The sequence below is a fragment of the Ceratotherium simum genome, chromosome 10 (assembly GCF_057802395.1).
Source record: "Ceratotherium simum simum isolate JZ-2026a chromosome 10, ASM5780239v1, whole genome shotgun sequence".
NCBI lineage: Eukaryota > Metazoa > Chordata > Mammalia > Perissodactyla > Rhinocerotidae > Ceratotherium > Ceratotherium simum.
In genome coordinates, this window is record NC_141909.1 from 45,316,786 (window position 1) to 45,332,496 (window position 15,711).

At 34.0% G+C, this 15,711-nt stretch overlaps 1 long non-coding RNA gene across 1 annotated transcript in view; it reads left to right on the forward strand.

Annotated features, from left to right (window-relative positions):
• The first annotated feature begins 296 nt into the window (after positions 1–296).
• The window catches only part of LOC147916104 (uncharacterized), a 55,601-nt gene continuing 40,186 nt past the window's right edge, over positions 297–15,711 (forward strand). The window contains exon 1 of the long non-coding RNA XR_015553403.1: positions 297–343. This is a non-coding gene — a long non-coding RNA (uncharacterized LOC147916104). The remainder of the gene's footprint in view (positions 344–15,711) is intronic.

The following is a 15,711-nucleotide window of genomic DNA, read 5'->3' on the forward strand; positions in this document are numbered from 1 at the left end:
CACACTCTCCACCCGCTCCTTGTGCACACCCTGCCCCGCTCAAGTCAGCTCAGTTGCCAGGCGGCAGAGAATCCAGTCACCAATCTATGCAGGCCTACACGCTGCCTGAGGGCTTGTTGTTGGGTGAGGCTAGTCTCTAGGGTGGGCTGCCTGCCCTGGCTGAGCTGGATTAAAATCGGTGCTCTAGCGGGTGGAGCAGACCCTGGGCTGGCAGGTCTCCAGGGAGAACTCCAATGGCGTCTGTGTCAGCATGCTCACACCAGGCCACAACAATGGCGCGCCGCCAATGTCCCAGTCCTGGAGAGGTCTCACCCCTCACCGAGATGCACTCAGGGCCTATTAGGTGAGTCTCTTGTCACCGAAGCACTGTGCACCTTTCTTTCTGGTGATTTTAGGATGCTTTCTGGAACGGGTGAGTTTGTGCGCGGGCCCTTTAAGAGCCAGTTTTAGTTTCTTTGTGAACCGGGTTTTCTGGGGGTGCTACCCAATGCTTTAGTAGCAGGCAAAGTCAGATATTATGCTGCTGGTCTCAATTGTGCTGGGTCCACAAAATGCCCACAGCGGGGGCGCTCCCCGGCTCAGGGCCCCGCGCCTCCAGGGAGGCTGCGTACCTGTGAGCTGCTCCCGGCGGCCGTGAAGCTGGCGGCTTGTGAAGGTGGCGTTTTTCCTCTCCAGAAGGGAGTCTCTGCCTCTTCTACCCCAGTTAGGATTGTCCGTTGTTGCAGGAGTTCCTCTTATCCAGTTTTCAGTTCTGTCTCAGGGGTAATTTTTCCACGAGTAGTTGTAAATTGGCTGTGTCCACGGGAGGAGGTGAGTTCAGAGTCTGCCTACGCCGCCATCTTGACTCCCTATTTTTTAAATTTTTAAAAAAACAAATGAAATTCCTTTATTCTACTTCCATTCTTACTCCCAGCAGTATTTCTCTTCCTATATTGGGAGCCTACAAATCACAAAAACAAATGGACAAGAAGGGAAAGTGGCCATATCGTCAGAGGGGTAGAGTATAGAGGATTTTTGTTTTCTTATATGTGCTATCTCTTCAAATTGTTAGGAAACTCAATTTTGTGTTAAAAAAAAATAGATCAAGCTCAGCATTAGGCAAAGCCTGTGAAACATGGAAAATTAGTTAGAAATTTTCCACCTAAATTACTCTACATTGTAGTACTGAGACCAAGTTGCCCAGCCAAAAAGTGGTACCAAGATCAACCCACAAGTGCTGTCTCTTGATAGAACCAACAAGGGCTGGAAATACCTCTCTTGGTTCAAGGATGATAAGATAGAAAAATAAAATAAAATATTTCATTCACGCAACAATTATTTGTTGAGCATCTACATGTGCTAGGCAATGCATTTAGGAAGCAAAGGTGAACAAAGAATACATTCTTTGCTCTTATAAATCTTAAACAGCAATAGGTACTTTATGAAAAATGATCCTCTAACAGGAGTGTGAAGAGTCATCCTTAAGCCTCATTTTAAGGAATAGCATGAATACGGACATGATTATGAACATGACTGGAGTAGATGAGCCAGAAAAAAATATTACTGATGTATTTTGCATTTTCAGTATGGTACAAGAAGACACAGATGTCCCTAACGATAATAGTAAAAACTAGTAAAGAAACGTAAAGGCAGTACATTATGGTGATGATAGAAAAAAAAGAAGCATAATAATAATAATAATAATTGAAGAGTAATTTAAAAACAGTAAGTAAAAAACTTGGAACTATAGGTATAATGGAGCATCAATCTGGAAAATAAAATAATATTGAAGAGACTATAGCTGCGGAGACCATTTAGAGTGTCATTTGTAGTACCTGAGCAAGAATTAGTGAAGGTATACATTGATAGTCATGGGAAATCAGAGGACACCAATTCATGAATCAGGAAGGAGAAAATGGGCAGAATAGGTGAAAAAGGAAGGAGAAAATGGGCAGAATAGGTGAAAAGGCATTGAGACGCAATGCCCTCTGTTGCATGCCTTCTCGTCTGTTCTTGTGCTTTTTCTTCAGCCTAGAATGATTTATCTGTATTGTATCCCTGTGAACTATGATTGAACCTTTACATATTAACTCAGATATGGTTCCTCCAGAAACATTTTCCTGAGCTTCTGGGTTAGACCAAGGCCTGTTCATCAGTGTTCCAATAGCACCTGTGGTTAGTTTTCTCTTAGCACCTACCACAATATATTTACAGTACGTGCATATAAGAACTATACCTTATTTACTGTTTTGCCATCAGTAATTACTATAGTGCCTGGTACATATAAGGTACTCAAATGCTTCTTAAATTTCACTTTAGAAAGAATATGAGAAGGAAACCATGACTTGAAACAATGTTTAATATCCATGGATAAATTTTAGCAGATTTCCAAATAATTCATGTTCATTATACAGAATTTGAAATGTACAGATAAGCATTAAGAAGAAAGTACAAATCACTTGTTAATTAATCCTACTCCTACAGAAAATCACTGTTAATGATTTCATGTATGCAGGCATTTTGGTCTCTGCACCTTCAAGTACATATAAATATTGTTAAATTAAGACAATACTGGATGTTTTGCTTTTCAAAATACTTCTCTTATGTTGCAATATATCAAAAATATTTCTTCTACAAAATGTTATAACTAATATATTGTATTCCACTGTAATATGATGCCATATTTTATTTAACCAATTACTTGTTTTTGGACATTAGATTTGTTTAACTTTTATTATTATTAAGAATTCTGGATAAATAGCCTCAAAATTAAATTTTATCATAAAATTGTGATAATTTAATAATAATAAATTGATAGAGGAGTAATTTGTACAATTAGAATGCACATTTTAAGGTTTAATACATCTTGAAAATTACTCATCTGAAGAGAGGTACCAATTTAGACTCTCTGAAGCACATGGAAGTTATATCTAAATATTCTTGTCCTCTACAAATATAGACGCCATGGATTTTGTTTTATTTCTTTTTCCTCATCTAATAGGCAAAATATGACATCTAACAGCATCAGTTTAATAGTTACGTTGATAACTAGAGCAATGAAATAGTTTAAAATATCTTATTTGATTTGGGAAATTTGTAAACTTTTTGACCATTTTCTACTAGAATTTATAAATTTATACATTTATAAGATGACTGTATGAAGTAACTATATTAACTTATTATTTAAGATGTACTGAACTTCTCTCAGTTTATTATTTCATTTAGAAGTGCATTTTGTGATGATTAAAAATGTCAAAGTCTCTGAGAAGCCCTGCAATAGAGAATCTCATGTAAGTTGACTTAAACATGTTTTCTATAAGTTTATTTTGCTGTTCAACTCTTAATTTTTTACATTAACATAGATAATATTTGATGGAACTAGTATTGTATAAGAAATAACTTACGATATAATTTTGTATATATGTAGAAATTTTATATGTAAAAAATTAAAAATTTTAAGAATACCTATATAAATAATTGTCGGAGAGATAGAAAAAAATAGAAGAAAGTCTCTGGAAATAAGAAGAGGAGATAATTTCCAGCAAATTTGTGGACAGAAGGATCAAATACTGTAAAGTGGTAAGATAGGATGAAAATGGAACAAAGTCACTGGATTGGGAACATAGAGAGCTCTCATGTCACATTCATTAACAATAAATTATAAATAATTATGCAAATCTTTCCCTCATTAAAGTGGCTACTAGTAAAATAAGTGTAGTAGAGACTTCAAATCCACATAGATCATTTTTTCTTTTCATTCAAAAATATGTATCAAAAACATATTTGAAAAGCTTCCCTGAAGATGTTTTGATGACAGTGATAAATACTTCACAGTGTGAATAATTTTTTACCTCTCTTGAAAAAGATGCTTTTCTATCATCCGCTACTGACAGGCATTTTTTTTTCTTTGCTTCTTTGGGTGGTTCCTTAGGGTGATTGCCGTGTATTAGAATGCAACTTAACTAAAGTATTTAAATGTTTAAATAAATCATCGACTTCTATTGCTGTATCCCTTAAATGAAAAATCAATGGAATAGCAGAAAGATAATCAAGAACTTTCCTAAAGTATTTTGCACTATAGAAGATTGGTTTTTCGTTGTTTTCTTACTTGAGATAGAGATTGGATTAATAATATGAGCATAAAAAGTTCAAAATGTAAATTTTGAAAAAATGAATTTTAAAACATATTTAGGTATCTACATTGAATAATAATCAGATATTATAGCATCAAAGGAAAACCTTATTGGTTCCTTTGAAATATAAAAGTAGCACTTGGGGACAAGAAGCATTAGGAAACAGAATCTTGCATATTTGAGTTTTGTAAGGCAGGTGGCTACAAGGCAACAGTCGGCTTTTTAATATTTCAAGATCTTTTTAGTCATAGTTTCTAATAGACGCACACATAAATATTTCAGTGTATTTTAAAAACAAAGGACATTTACAACTTTTTATATGATCTTAAATCAATGGAAATAATACCAATGTTGGTCTATTTTATCATCTGGTAGATTCTCTAAGAACGATATTTACTTTAACAGTAGACTACTCTAGGTGTTCCACTGTACCATAATATATAAAAAATCAAACCAATAGATACATGGTGGTTAGTGTGTGTGTGTGCATGTGTATGTGTATTTGTGTGTGTATGTGTGTGTAGGAGAGAGAGAGGCAGAAACAGAGAGAGAGATATAAATAGATACAAATGCTATTGAATAGGAAGAACTTGATATGCCAATGTAAAACTTTTATTGTTTAAAATATAATAAAAGAATTACATTTCTCATAATCACATTTACAAAGTGAAGTTTTAACTTATTTTCAGTAAACTCAATAGCAAAAACCAAGCATTAAAAGTTGAATATAATTTTGCAATCTTATTGAAGAATCCAACAGACCACAGAAGACGAATATACTGACATTAGTTCCATGGCTCTCTGGTATGTCAAGACTATACCTCATTTAAATTTCTAAAATATTTTCTATGTGTTCTAGGAGAGCAGGACACTCTAGAATATATGGCTTCCTGATACACTGTTCTACTTTTTATTTAATTTTAATATTTATCTAATTGAAGAGAAATTAAGTTAAAAAGTCAAATGGTTGAACGGCCTGTAAGAGAAATAGTGCTTCTTAGTTCCAATCCTTTTCATTCCTGATTCTCACTTCTCAGAGGCAGATTCTTTTCATTTATTAGATTTTTACACCTGGTATATATTTCTATATTCTAAATGATATACTTATATTGATATTTCTTAATTTTTTAGTTGTTTATATGTACTGATATTTATGTTAAACTATGTCCAGGTACATAGTTTTCAATTGTTTGGTGTCATTTCTTTATTCAGCTTGAGATAACTTATTATCATGATCAGGTTTTTTAACAACAGGTTCTAATTTCATTTGCTATTTTCTTCTTAGTTTCTAGTTAATTATTCATAAATTATTATTCATCATTCCTTTATGAATTTATTATTAAATCATCACAATTATGTGATGAGATTTAATTTTGAAGCTGTTTACCCAGCATTCTTAATAATAATAAAATTAAACAAATCTAATGTCCAAAAACAAGTTACGGGTAAAATAAATTATGGCATAATATTATATTAGAATATAATACATTTGTTGAGATTTATTTTTAGAAAAATATCTATAATACATTGTAACAGGAAAGAAGCATTTTACGTGGAAGTTACAGTATTAAGTTAACAATATTCTCTGTTCCTCTACCAACTAAGAAAAAGAAAAATATATTTCATCTGGTTTCTCCAAATCTTACCCAAAATGTTTTAGGCACACTTAGTTGGAACACATACCTTGGGAAAGAAGAGAAGATTGAAGGAAGTAGTTGAGGATACAATTAAGGTACACGTTTTTAGCTTTTACCCCACCCACCACCTGGTATTGACAGATAGCCAATCACCCTACAGTTAGTCCTGATGGTTTTTAGATAGAATCTTATGATGCTAATAAATTAATCCTCTCAGATGCAATGTGACAAGAACCATTTTCTTTTGCTTTTACTGTGGACCTTCCAGTGACAATGGCTGCAATTCTCCCTGAGAGTCCTCCAAAGCCTCCATGACCTCAGTGCCAGTGCCCAGCAGTGCCAGGCCAAGGTGCTATCTTCCAATGCTCCTAAAGTCACCATCGTGTCTCTTGCTCTTTGTTCTGTGTCCTTTTCCATAAAGCCATTGGACAACCACAGTTTATGTCATTTCTTAGGTAACTGCTGTCCACCGTGGTTGCCTCATTGGTACTGTCAATTTACCATTGTTCTAGACAGAATAACATTGTGCTGAAATTTTCATCACAACAAATCCACTCTTCAATTTAGGTTTAAACAGAAAGTCAGCCTCCCTCCCTCCTCTGTGTTTGTTCAGGTCGGTAAGTAGTAAATCAAATATCAAATTCTTTTTCTTTGTCTTGTTTCCCCCCTGCATTGTTCTGCTGACTAAGAGTGGAGTTATTTTTATGCTGCTTGGCACTTCGTGAGCTTTCATCATGAATATTGCATTGTCTTAATACTAGAAATTTCTCAGTGATTATATATTTGATTATCACTTTTTTCTTTTATTCTTATTTTTAGAAGTGTATTTTAGGATTACTTAGAGTCTCTTAATTTAACTTTGTTGTCTCAAAACTTAACTTTCATATTCTTCATATGTTTATCTCTGTGTTGCTTTTTTCATTAAATATTCAATATTAACTTCTAAGTCACTAATTTTTTTACTTATTCTGTTCAGTGTAGAAAATACACCACATCTTAAGTCATTAAGTTTTATAAATCATTATGAAAAAAATACACACACATACAATCTGTAATTAATTAGTTTTCAGGTATATATGTTCGTGATATAGATGTACATTTTTTCCATAAGTTCTTATTTTTTTAAAGATAGTATTTTTCTTTATATATTGAGTGTTTTAAAAATATGTATACATATATATTTAATATAGTATCATTTTGTGATTGTTCTAGTTTTCCCGGGAGTGTATTTATCTCCTGATAATTCATGTAAAAAAATCTTTCTTCGTAATAATTTTCCCCGTGCTCTTTGACTTATTAGTTTTTAGGCTCACCTTGATAAGAGGTTTTTGTATTTTTTCCTCTCTTTGTTCATCCTCCTTCTTTCCTAGTGGTCTTGTGGCAACTCTACCTAGATTCTTAAAATGCCCATCCAGAAACTGTTCTTAAGGTGTGGTTCAGGACCCTTGCCCCAGAGTAAATTTGGATTCACTGAGCCTTAAGCCAGATCCTGAAAGGGCAGCTTTCTCTATCCTTTCAACCATCACGGATATGCAGCATTAGAGCAACAGTATCTCTTTAGAGTTGTTAGTAAACGCTTTGCTCAGCCTCATTTCACGGGTGACACAGCTCCATCTCATTTCCTAGTTTTATGAAGTGAGTCTATCTCAGGCCCCTCCCGTGCATGTAAATCTTTGGTCTCCATTATTCTGCACAAGTCAAAGGCCTGCCTCTTTCTGTCCTGTAGGCTCCCAACTCTAGTTTCTGCCTGCTGTTGTAGGTTTCTACCCATGATGATTACATAATTTTCTATTCCTATATGTTAAGACGGGTGCTTAAAATTTAAAGCATGGCTTTACAATCATCTTAGCCTAAAGTTTCAAGTGTTTTTCTCTATTTATGTTATTAACAGACTCAAATTTTGTATTTTCCTATTCACCTTTAAGTAACACCTCTCTCCTAAAGTATTAAACATAGGTGTATATACAGAAGTAGGAGAATTAAAAAAAAAATAGCATCTTCTAAGTCGTATATTTTAAAATAATCTGGGCTTACACCCAAAAGAAGTGAATGCTGGTGATCACAAAGGCTAATACAAGAATGTCCATGTTAGCTTTATTCATAAAAGCTAAAACCTGGTAAAGGGGTTCTGGTATCAATTCCAAAGTGGTGGTGGGAAAGGGGGCAGTTTCCCCATACCACCAAGCAATTATCCAGATACCTGCTGGGTGTCCTACAATTGGACTCAATTCTGACACTGTCTACCAAGAGAGAATGTCAGATTCCATAGGTTAAGGGTTCAGTCCTACAAGACTGACTCTCCAACGCCCTGCCCCTGTCACACACACGCACGCACACACACACATACACTTCAGATGCCAGCTGCAAGCCCAGGTTGTTACCTGTACTTCTGACCAACTGGTTATAAATCAGAGGTTCCCACGACCCCCTCCTTGGGTTCAATTAATTTGCTAGAGCTGCTCACAGGACACAGGAAACCCCATTTAATCACTAGATTACTGGCTTATTATAAAAGAATATAACTCAGAATCAGCGAGATGGAAGACATGAATAGGCCAAGGTATGGGGAAAGGGTGCGGAGCTTCCATACTCCCAGAATCTCCACGTGTTCATCAACTCAGAAGCTCTTTGAATCCTATCCTTCTGGGTTTTTACGGAGACTTCATTATACAGTCATGATTGATGAAATCATTGGCCATTGACGATTGACTCAACCTGCAGCCCCTCTCTCTTCCCCAGAGGTGCGGGGCATGGTGGGGAGGGATTGAAAGTTTCAACTCTCCAATCACAAGGTTAGTTCCGCTGACAACTAGCCCCCATCCTTAGGTGGGGTCCAAAAGTACAAGCATTAACATAACGAAAGACATCTTTACTACTCTTATCACTTAGGAAATTCCAAGGGTTTTAGCAGCTCTGTGCCAGAAACAGGGACCAAGACCAAATATATAGTTCTTATTACAAATCACAATATCACACCTGGAAACAATCCATCAAAAACAGCTACCAATTTTCAATTCAGTAGCATTGTATCACAGTTTTTAAAATTATGTCATACTTATAGGTCTCACACTTTATTTACTGAAAAAAATTGAAATAACACTCATATGAAAGAAACCAATATAATTATGAAATCTTCAATCTTTCCTTCTGAAGAACAGCTAAAATTGTTTAAAAATTAGAGAAATAAACCTCTGAGTTCCATGATAATTAAGATTCAATGAAAATATATTATTTTTGAATTATAGATGAAAGAAGAATTATGTTAATTATTTGTTTACTCATAATTTTTCTGCTTCTGTGGTCACAACTGTATAAGGAATAACCTATTGGTCCTATTGTGATTAATGGATAAATCTCTATATTTATTACTAGTTTATTCATATTTATTAGAAAATAATATTTACCATACACAAATTTGATAATAATAGTGGAAAAATTCAAAAACCTGCTTCCTACGAACAGTCCTTTTTGCACAAAGTATATCTCACATATTTGCAGAAGTTTGCTGTACGTTATACAAATAGAAATTATGTTCTGACTTTGCTATTTCTTTCCATTTTTCTTCCTCTGTGCAAACTTGAAAACTAAGAGAACAGCTCTATCTCCTCAGTTACATATTATTTCTATACAAATTATTATAACAAATATATTAAATATCACGCTATAATTTTAATTTATCTTCTTGACATCAGAATTGCCTTCTATATTTGCTGTTTATATAGAATATCACATATAAGGATCAAAATTACTTTTTTTTCATTAACTCTTTATAGAAATTTGGTATATAACTTTGACTGTATTAATCTAGAGTTTGTATAGTTAAGTATTGAAAAATAGAAATGATTTTCTCAATTATTTCAGACAATTATTTTAGATGATTTTAATATTTATATATTTTCTAGAATCAACTACATACTTTGCATGCTATTGCTGTTTCTAAAAAAGGAATGAGTAGAAGCTTGTTTGCCTTTTTCAATGAAGAAAATAAGACAACAAGGTTAAAAAAAAAGCTTTCAATGTCCTAAAGGGTCCAGGCAGTGAGAAGAATGCTAAAGAAAGACCATGTTTATGTTTCCATGTTTCTTGAAGCATACTACCCAAAACACCAATCTCTTTCTCCCTACAGTGGCATAACTCCTTGTTAAATGTTTTAAATACTTTTAGAAATAAAAGGATATAATTACCATGAGTGAGACATATGCAGTTTCTCAAAAGAATTCCAGTGGAAACTCATTGATTCAAATTCAGTTTCTCCTACTTAGCTGTTAGAATCTCAGCAGTGGTGATCTTCATGTAAAGATATTGTGAATAGCAGATTTTGTGATCACACCAAGATACGTGAGTAATAATTCTCACACCATCACCACTTTCAATGATATAGGAAAATAATTGCATACTCTATATCCCATAGTAAACTACTTTAGAAAAAGGGCAGGGAAATAATTATTTCAGAAAATCTTAATGATATTCAGTTTTTGCTAATTCGGATTTGGTGACAGTTGGGTTACCCCATGTCTTGAAATTTATGGCTAAGTTACTTTTTTATTTACAGAGATAATTTATAGTGTAAATGAGTTTGTAATGGAAATAATTGTTACTTAAAATGAAACTAAATTAAAATAACCTTTTTACAACACTCTCAGTTTTTAGAGACACTCACAGACATATAATTGGAAAGATAATAAAGATATATTATTAACATTTCCTTAACTCAGATTCACTCAGAACCACTACAGAGCCATACTTAAAAAACAAATAGTAGTTCTCTATTTCTAGATAAGGTAATTAATTAAGATTAAGTTCGGCTACATATAAGAGAAAACCCAAATAATTGACTGCAACAAGATAAAGGCTTATTTAGACTTCCCATTAAATATGTCTGGAAATTGGGCTGTATACAATTTGTACGTCAGCCTCAAAGCCATTAGGGACACAGGCTTTCAATTCTCTGTCCTGTCAATTGAGGCATGGCCCTTTTCCATGTGGTCCAAGATGGCTGCTACTCATCCAATATCACATCCAATTCTAGCTCTGGAGTGAGGGGAAGAAGAGTATGTCCTTTTCCTTTTACAGAGAGATTTCCGAATCCCCACATTGCTCGTGTACTCATAAGTGATGTCATCCAGCTTTTAGGTACACTGAAAATGATAAAGGATGTTGGGGTAGGCAATTTTTATTTTTTATGGTACTGAAATAATAGAACTACATTTTTAACAGCTTAGTAGGTCATGTAAACTACTATTTTGCAACCAAAATAGAAGCTTATTACAATTGTAGAATATCCTAATGTTGAGAGTTCACTGTTAATACTGAATCTTGGTAATCATACCATATTTATCTCAAATTTCTTTCCTAAGGATTCAAAAAAAGAGAAATATTACTATTTTTAATTCCATCTGTTATTCTGTATTTTATTATGTATCTCCGTGGGAGGCAGGAGGCTGGTGGGAAGGATGCTATTCTGTATCAGACTTGGGAGAGTGCCTCGGGGGCAGCTCTTTTGCTCTAATTTTCCACCTCCTCAGTGCCTGGAATCTTCCTCCCACTACCGAGCTCCAAGAATCCATCTTGACCAGATACTAATCCCATGCCTCTTCACAGGGGAAGGGCTCAGTACTCTGTCTAACTCTGGCACATCAAGCCTTAACCAGATATTAGCAGACAGGCTATTTTGCCCAGAATTCATTGAAATCAAGAGGGAAGAGAGGAAACTGATCTAATGGGGCATGGGGAGATGGTGAAAGCTGTATCCGTTTTCTTTATGTTTACTAAGGAACAAAAAACATTCATAAATGTATGTATTCTTCCTCAAAGTCTGCCCAATTTCATCACACAGGAAGAAACATGTATTCTTCCTGTTGAAAATACTCAGTCCCAACTCCAAAATGACTAGTATAGCTTTCCTGTGTTTACAAGCGTTTGACTACTTCCTGAGACGGATCTCAATCTTTAAGGAAGGCCAAGTGGTCTGGGCCATAGAGAGAGGCTAGCACCAACATACATTAATTCTTTTTGATCCCATAATGTCTTCTCTGAGTCAAAGAAAAACAGTGTATGATTTGATTGCTCCAAAAAATAGTATTTATTCCTTATAATATAATAATTTTACATGTGTAATGTAATGAATTTTTTAAATTTACTAATTTGGAGGAAAATATTAAAGCAATGGCTTTTAAAAATAGTGTTATTTACTTATTAGCTAGAAGGTTGATAAGGTATTTTCAATGAAATGGTTCAAAGTTGCAATAAATCATGAAATTCTCAAAGTAGACTTTGAATTACTTTGTATAAGTAGAGCTTGTGGTATAGTCTTCCAGTGTTTTTCTGTTGTACTATTTTGTAATTGAAATTAGTTGGAAAAAAACACACTTGATATTTCAAAATTCTTTGTGAACAATTTGAGTTGTTGAGTCAGATAGAGACTCATGTTGTATTTAGTTTATTTCTCCAACCACATCTGTAAGCATCCTAGATATGGCTTTTCAAAAACTGTATTTAGAAATGCCATTTTGCATGCCCTTAGGGTAATTATAAGCACTAAAAGAGAAAGTTGTTTGTAACAAATGAACTTATTATGTTATATAAAGTCTTAGTAATATGTTTAATATTGTTTTAAGAAAGATAGTAAATTTCTTATAACTTTAATTAATCTTCATAAGTGTGTGTTTTGATCAAAAAGTTGTGTTTTTTGGTGTCAGGAAGAAAATATGTAATTGAAGATAGTAAAATACAGTTGAAAGGTCAAGTGCTATTTATATTCCAAACTATATCTTTTTTTGTTGTTTTTACTCAAAGGGTCAAAAGTGTTCTATCATAAGATATCATAAATGGATTTTATGGATAACTTTATGATGTAATGCATAATCAATTCAATCGTAAATATGTGAATTAATAAAAAATGGACAGCTCCAAGAATATATAGATGTATTTTATATATAGTTTCTATTTGATAAACTTAATTTAACCTCTGTTTATTTAAATATACTAATTATATTTCATTTTTTTGAGTGTGTGTGAGGAAGATTAGTCCTTAGCTAATATCTGTTGCTGATCCTCCTTTTTTTTTTTTTTTTTTTGCTGAGGAAGATTGGCCCTGGGCTGACATCCGTACCCATTTTCCTCTACTTTATATGGGACGCAGCCACAGCATGGCTTGACAAGTGGTGTGTCGGTCCACTCCCGGAACCTGAACCTACAAACCCCAGGCCACCAAAGCGGAGCGTGTGCACTTAACTGCTATGCCACTGGGCCGGCTCCTAATTATATTTCATTTTAATGTAAAGAATTCAAAACAGAACAAAATATATAAGACTGGAAAATAAATATTACAGCATTTCTCAAAGTATGGGGTTGGCATTTGTTGTTTTGACATAATATTCATTTCCCCTTTCTTCAACAATAGTACTTGAATATTTCTCTATAGAATAACCTTTTGCTATGCAGAATTTTACTGACTCAACTCACAGAGGTGAGTGTGTAACTCAAAGCTAGCTTTTCACAGAATAACTACAGTGAATGGATCATAATGGACATATGACCATATCCATTATAGATTGGTACTTTTATACTCAATAAGTTAGAAAACAGAAAAAAACAACATTAGGGAAATCTCAGTAACAAATTCCAACTCTGATGTATAAGTGGGCCTGGACAAGAGTAAATGGCAATGTATATGTAAGGGAAGGAGCAGGTGGGCTCACATAACCTTATAGATTGAACAGACAATCTAAAGTTGTATCTAATTGAGCCATATAAAAAGAATATAATACTTTTTCCTTTAGCCTTCTACTCATATTACTTTAATTAGAAGTAGTGTACAAAAATATATAAAACAGAAAGTGTTGCTTGTTGTAGCCTATAAGTTTTCTGGATACCTGCATAGTCAGTTTTGCTCATATACATTTGTTACAATGGTGTAATTGAACCAAGCAGCAACAGCAATTTGCTGTCTCAAGTGAAGCTTTGATTCAGTGACTTGAGGTTTCCTTTGGGGAACTGAACAAAGCTGACTTTGATTTTAGTGTGACAATTAAATATTTGTGGAATGATAAAAGTTCCTCTTTTTAATTATAAGATACTTATTAGCATAAAGCAAAAAGCTTCACTGTGAAGCTTTTTGAATGGTCTGTACTGATCTCATCCCACGCTGAAAAAAGTAGACATTGGTCAACCTGCTCTAAGAATAGAAAACAAACATCATTTCTCTGGATTACACTTTTCAACTGAGTTGATTTTATTAAACCTTTCATTAGCTTCATCAAGACATGTTGTAATCAAACCCACAGTCACAAAGATCAAGGGAGAATGTCAGCTTTAAGTGGAACATGTTTATCACAAGCAATTTTTAACAAATACGTCACAGTGCAAATGCTTAATATCCATATACATTTTCTGTAAAGGGCGTCTTTGTGTCTAATTATGGCTTAATTTATTTCTCTTTTAAGCACATTATGATCAAAAGATCAATGCTGCTTCTTGAATAACCCAGGACTTTTTGGTTCTTTTTACAAGAATTTTGTGATAGATCCAGCTTATTCCAAGATCAAGAAAATTTAAAATATAAAATTTAAAATATTATACCTATAGAATACACATTTGAGTCATTTTTAACATCCTTATATGATCAATTAGGGCACAACTACACTATTTACTTTTCCCCAAAGTATATCTTTTTTCTACCATCATTTTGTTTTTGTTAGCTGTCACTCACTTATTAAAATCAATTCAATGAATGTTTATACAGCCCTTAATATGTGAGCTCCTGAAAGAGACAAAAAGGATGAACCAGACATATTCAACCTAATTTTCTTATAATGCTGAGGGAAGAATGTGTTATTATGAGATATAAGTAGCATGTTGTAGGTGAACCCTCCCTAAAAAAAGAAACTCCCCAAAACAGAGAAATTAATCCTTTCTAGTAATATTAAGGAAGATTTCATAGAAGAGTAGAGATCATTTGTTATGGACATTCAAGATGTTCAAGTCTCGTCCATCTCTAAATATATTCAGTGAGAAACATTTAGTGATATCTTTGAAAACGGTAAAAGTTATTTTTTTCTGAATAACAATTCTACATCTAGAAATTAATTCCTAAGAAATTTATTGTATTCATAAGTTCAAGATTGCTTCATTGAGTATATCATTAAAACATAAAAAATAATATATTTCCTGTCTTGGCCACTTACTAGCTGTGATAGTCAGTGAATCACTTAATCTCAACTTCCTTATCTGTAAACTGAAAATGACTATAATGATACATTTCATATAGGGTTGTAGTATAAATTAAAAGTGTTAATAATTGTAAAACATTCATACTAGTACAGCACATGAAAAGTACTCGATAAACTACAGCCATGATTATTTATTTACTTCTTGATGTTTATCCTCCTCACTTCAGTGTTAAACACTAAGTTTAGCATTTCCTCTTGTGTTAGTTCAAGCTCTCACCATTTCTCAGCTGAATTACAGAACTATACTTTCCCCACATCCTCAGTTACATTCAACCTATTCTCATGTTACAAGAGGTCTCATTCAATTCTTGCTTCTGTTGGTGACCTTTCTCAACACAATATGGTCCCATAACCCCCAGCATGAACTCTTTCTATGACTCCCATGGCCAACGGCATAAAATCTAAGCTCTGTCACTCAGCATGCAATGCCCTGCTACTCCTCCCCAGGATCTTCCTGACTTTTACTTTCTCAGAAGCACTAGACTCTCTCAAACCCCAAGGCACTTGTAGGTGCAATTCCTGGTGTCTGGAAAGCATTTCTCTCTTTTCCTTATGATTGTCCCACATTCACCTTTCAGGATCAGCCAGGTTACCACTTCCTCTAGGCATTCCTCTTTATCTCTTCAGTGCTCACTAGACAATTATGCCTGTGCACACTTGTATCTCTAGCATATCATTTTTCCTATATGGTAAACATTTGTTTGTGTGTATTAACTGGTTTTTTGTCTTGTT